Source organism: Colobus angolensis, unplaced genomic scaffold, assembly GCF_000951035.1.
Source record: "Colobus angolensis palliatus isolate OR3802 unplaced genomic scaffold, Cang.pa_1.0 Scaffold201, whole genome shotgun sequence".
In the NCBI taxonomy this organism is placed as follows: Eukaryota; Metazoa; Chordata; class Mammalia; order Primates; family Cercopithecidae; genus Colobus; species Colobus angolensis.
Genome location: NW_012115167.1, coordinates 5766877 through 5772556, shown reverse-complemented (window position 1 = coordinate 5772556; position 5680 = coordinate 5766877). Strand labels below are relative to the sequence as shown.

At 43.6% G+C, this 5680-nt stretch overlaps 1 pseudogene; it reads right to left on the bottom strand.

Annotated features, from left to right (window-relative positions):
• Positions 1 to 1371: 1371 nt before the first annotated feature.
• On the bottom strand, positions 1372 to 1762 carry LOC105511652 (annotated as a pseudogene).
• Positions 1763 to 5680: the final 3918 nt, after the last annotated feature.

Below are 5680 nucleotides of genomic sequence, written 5' to 3'. Positions count from 1 at the left end.
AGGAGAAAAGAGTGTTAACTTTGGCTCTTGGGCGTGACTTCCTCCAGGCCCCTCAGAAAGAACTTCAGAAAAAAAAAATGGCGGTTAGAGTTGAGTCCTCAGTTCCCCCTTACCTGAGGTCTGGGTGCCAGTGGATTCATTTGCTGGGCATCCATGTTTCTGAAAAACAACTCAGTGACCTATGTTAGGAGGTTATCTTTAGTTTTTCTTTCTTTCTTTCTTTCTTTTCTTTTTTTTTTTTTTTGAGACAGAGTTTCACTCTGTCACCCAGGCTGGAGTGCAGTGTTGGAACGTTGGTTCACTGCAATCTCCACCTCCCAGGTTCAAGCGATTCTCTTGCCTCAGCCTCCCACGTAGTTGGAATTACAGGTGCACACCAGCACGCTCGGCTAATTTTTGTACTTTTAGTAGAGACGGGGTTTCACTATGTTGACCAGGCTGGTCTCAAACTCCTGACCTCAGGTGATCCGCCGCCTCGACCTCCCAATGTGCTGGTGTCAGAGGTGTGTGAAACCAGAGCAACTCCATCTTGAAAAGGAGCTGGGTAAAATGAGGCTGAGACCTACTGGGCGGTATTCCCAGACGGTTAAGGTGTTCTCTAAGTTACAGGATGAGATACAAGGTCAGCACAAGATACAGGTCATAAAGACCTTGCTGATAAAACAGGTTGCAGTAAAGAAGCCAGATAAAACCCACCAAAACCAAGATGGTCATGAGAGTAACCTCTGGCCATCCTCACTGCTACACTCCCATCAGCCCCATGACAGTTTACAGATGCCATGGCAACATCAGGAAGTTACCCTATATGGTCTAAAAGGGGAGGCATAAATAATGCATCCCTTGTTTAGAATATTATCAAGAAATAACCATAAAAATGGGCAGCCCTGGGAGCTGCTCTATGGAGTAACCATTCTTTTATTCCTTTACTTTCCTAATAAATTTGCTTTTGCTTTGCACTGTGGACTTGCCCTGAATTCTTCCTTGAGCAAGATCCAAGAACACTCTCTTGGGGTCTGGATCAGGACCCCTCTCCTGTAACATTGAGATTATAGGTATGAGCCACCGTGCCAAGCCTCTTTTTTTGTTGTTGTTGTTATTTTTTGAGACAGAGTCTTTCTCTGTGCCCAGGTTGGAGTACAATGGTGCGACCACGGCTCACTGCAACCTCCACCTCCCGGGTTCACACCATTCTCCTGCCTCAGCCTCCCGAGTAGCTGGGATTACAGGCTGGTCTTGAATTCCTGACCTTGTGATCCACCCGCCTTGGCCTCCCGAAGTGCTGGGATTACAGGCGTGAGCCACCACACCCAGCCTTATTAATGCTATTGTGAAAAATCCTCAATGGCTGCAGATAACATCCTTGCAGTACCTTTACTCCTTCAGCTTTTTGCCAGCACCAACATTGGCCTTTGCAGTCCCCCTGACTTTCTCCATTCTGTTCTTGCATTCCTTTAGTTGGTTTCTTGAGGTCTTTTTCTTCTCATACAGGCCTTGTCTTGAAAGTCTGTGTTTGGTATGTTTGGGTTCATTTTACTTTACATAATCCAAGGAATCATAAATCGTGCCAAAGCCACAACCAACATGAGTTCTGAATCCAAATACAAAGATGACATCCAGTGTGGTCTTGTACATTTTGGCTAGTTTTCCCCGAATTTCTGTCTTAGGCACTGTTGCCTTCCCGGGGTGAAGGACATCAATGAGCATCTTTTTCCTCTGAAGTAGTCATGAACTTTCTAGTTAGGATAGTTACCGTGTGGTTCATGATGTCAGCCTACCCTCAGACAGCCAGGGAGGAGAAGAGTTATCTTTAGTTTCTGTAGGGAGCAAAACATCCCGGAATTCAAACTTTCTTGGCTATTGTTTTAAGCTACCATTACCTTCTTGCTTATCAAATTGCTCATTTACTTCTCAGGGCTAACTAGGTGACTGGAATTTCCCCTGCGATAACTAAAACTTTTCCTTTATTTCCATGCTTTGGAGAAAGTGCACGGCAGGCTCCTAAGAGAAGTCCCTGCTACATCTTATGACCATCTTGTGAATTACTGTACCCTAGCAACTACTATGGTGCCTGGTGCATAGGAGGATGATTGATTGAATATATGCAGAAATTCACAATGTGACTAATTCAAAGTACCTGACACTCATTTGAATGCACACATTTGAAATAGTTTTTAAAAGAAATTAGCTTCCATAATTTCCAAATACAACAATAACAGTTTATAGGAAATGTCCCAAGCTAGTCCACTTACTTCTATTTCTTTTTCACACAATACCATCTTCTGAATATATTCCATTTTGCAAAATAAAAAAGCACTTTACGGTGATTATGTTAAATAAAGCCAACAGCATCATCCCTGTTTTATAGATTAGAATGTGGGGATGTGGAACAGTGAGTAATTTTTTCAACATTAGTATTATTAATTAGAATCCCAACTTATACTTACTAATGCCCATTTCTACCCAAATCACTGGAGGAAGGGCGGATTACGTATGGCGCTGGGGGTGGGGTCAGTTTCTCATAGGTATGGGATGGGGAGATACTTGAGCAAGATTGGGGTGCTCCAGAGAAGGAACAAAGTGGGAGCAGATCCTGGGTAGGTCTTATGTCCCCTGCAGTCACCACCTAATAAATGGAAGAACTGGCACTCACACTTAGCTCTCCTGAAGTTAAATGTGGTACTTTTGTTTTTAGGGAATGTGTTATAATAAACAGTTCATTTTAAAGAGAACTTTTAGGGATTAATAAGTTTTACCCAGATAATAGATGAGGAGTTTTATTCTAATTGAAAATTAAATCTAATTTATGTGTCTCATGTGTTTTGATTCAGTGTAATACATTTTACAAATGAAGAGATGTGGGAGACTGCAAATTATAGAAGTTTGTGTTTGTTCTGTTTTTTAATCTAAAGTTGTATACATTCCTAGAGTCCTTTTAGCAGCATTATTCAAAATCCCTTATTAACATTATTCAAGCCAGGCACAGTGGCTCACATCTGTAATCCCAGCACTTTGGGAGGCTGAAGTGGGCGGATCACCTGAGGTCAGGAGTTTGAGACCAGCCTGGCCAAGATAATGAAACCCCATCTCTACTAAAAATACAAAAATTAGCTGGGTGTGGTGGTGCACATCTATAATCCCAGCTACTCAGGAAGCTGAGGCAAGAGAATCACTTGAACACAGGAAGTTGCAGTGAGCTGAGATCGTGCCATTTCACTCCAGCCTGGGTGATAAAGAAAACCCAAAAAACAAAAAACATTATTCAAAAGCATCTGCAGAACTTAATCCAGTAATTTTTTTTCTTTTTCTTTTTGAGACAGAGCCTCGCACTGTTGCTCAGGCTAGACTACAGTGGTGTGATCTCGGCTCACTGCAACCTCTGCCTCCTGGATTCTACTGCCTCAGCCTCCCAAGTAACTGGGATTACAGGCACTCGCCACCACACCCAGCTAATTTTGTGTATTTTCAGTAGAGACGGGGTTTCATTATGTTGGTCAGGCTGGTCTCAAACTCCTGACCTCATGATCTGCCCACCTTGGCCTCCCAAAGTACTGGGATTACAGGCATGAACCACTGCACCAGGCCAATCCAGTAATTTTAAAAGTGGTGTTCTTTAAGATTTCCCTGCAGAGGAAAATTGTTTCCTGTGAGCATCAACCCTAAGGCCTCCTAAGAAATTTCTGAGTTCAGGCCGGGCGCGGTGGCTCAAGCCTGTAATCCCAGCACTTTGGGAGGCCGAGACGGGCGGATCACGAGGTCAGGAGATCGAGACCATCCTGGCTAACACGGTGAAACCCCGTCTCTACTAAAAATACAAAAACTAGCCGGGCGAGGTGGCGGGCGCCTGTAGTCCCAGCTACTCCGGAGGCTGAGGCAGGAGAATGGCGTAAACCCCGGAGGCGGAGCTTGCAGTGAGCTGAGATCCGGCCACTGCACTCCAGTCCGGGCGACAGAGCGAGACTCCGCTTCAAAAAAAAAAAAAAAAGAAATTTCTGAGTTCAATAAACAGCAGATTTACGGCTGAGTGCGGTGGCTCACACCTGTAATCCCAGCACTTTGGGAGGCTGAGGCAGGCAGATCATTTGAGGTCAGGAGTTCAAGACCAGCCTGGCCAACATGGTGAAACCTTGTCTCTACAAAAACTAGCTGGGTGTGGTGGTGCATGCTTGTAATCCCAGCTACTTGGGAGGCTGAGACAGGAGAATCACTTGAACCTGGGAGATAGAGTGTGCAGTGAGCTGAGATTGCACCACTGCACTCCTGCCCGGGTGTGACAGAGTGAGACTTCATCTCAAATAAATAAATAAATATCAGATTTATGATGACCATCTTTAAGACACATTTTATGCCAGTGTGGCAGACACTGCCAGCTGCTTACCAATAGCCATTTTCCCATTGTATTTACTCACAGAATCCAATTTTATTCTGGGCACAGTCTACCCACTTAAAATATTGAATGCCCAGCCTCTCTTGTAGTTGGGGTTACTTTATGATATGATCTGGCCAACTCTCAGCTCTATAAACAGTGGCTTCGTGGTGCTTCCAGGAACATGCCCATTGTCCTTCTTCCTCCTGCCTGACTCATGGACACGATGCTTGATGGTCAAGTAGCTGTCCTGCCACCATGAAGATGAAAGCAACAATCTAAGGACGGTACAGGGAGCTAGGAGGAACCTGGGTCCCTAGAGCAGCTGCAGCAGCCTGGCCTGCCCACCTTTGAATCCTGACCATGTGGAAAAACAAATCCCTATTTGGTAAAGACATGGTAGTTGAGTTTCTGTTTACATACATGCAGATACAATGCTGACTAATATGTTCAATATTTCCATTTTTGTACCTTTTGTACAGCTCCAATAAGACCAAGTAACAAGATCATTGCTACACAAAATCTTCTCCTCCCTAACCTCCTGAACACAGTTCTTTCTTCTATGATGTGTTTCTGTAATAACAGGTCACATGTAAATTGGTAATTAGGGCACTGAGGACAGCATAAAATGGAAGTCACATTGGTTTCTATGCTATTTTTCATTGCACACTAATATTTTGAAGCAATGTATGAAGATCTTAAAGAAAAAAAAACAAATCCTGAAGAAATACTTTCCTTTTGTGCAAGTAGTGGCAATATAGTGACTTTAAAGACCACAAGTTTTTCCCCAATGTTAAGCTATCTGGTAAAAATGCAGATGAAGAAGTTATGTGTACATGTCATTCATTTAATTCCAAAAGCCTTTTTTCCCAATGAAGATGATCTCTAATTCCCTCACGTGTCTACATCTCAGAGTAGGTAGTGTGAGACCAAGGGTTTGATGATGCAAAGGCTGGCTGATGATGAAGGTGGGTGCACACGCAAGTGCAGATAGAATGGGCTCATTTTTTTTTTTTAATCAGTATTATGATTTTTTTTTTAGTGCTCTGGTTACAAGATTGCATTAGGATTTGAGCAGTTTGCTACAGACCCATTTCCCTGAAGTCCAGTTTATTTTATTTTATTTTATTTTACGAGACAGAGTTTCACTCTGTCACCTAGGCTGGAGTGCAGTGGTGCGATCTTGGCTCACTGCAACCTCTGCCTCCGGAGTTCAAGTGATTCTCCTGCCTCAGCCTCCCGAGTAGCTGGGATTACAGGTGCCTGCCACCAAGCCCGCCTAATTTTTGTATTTTTAGTAGAGACAAGGTTTCACCA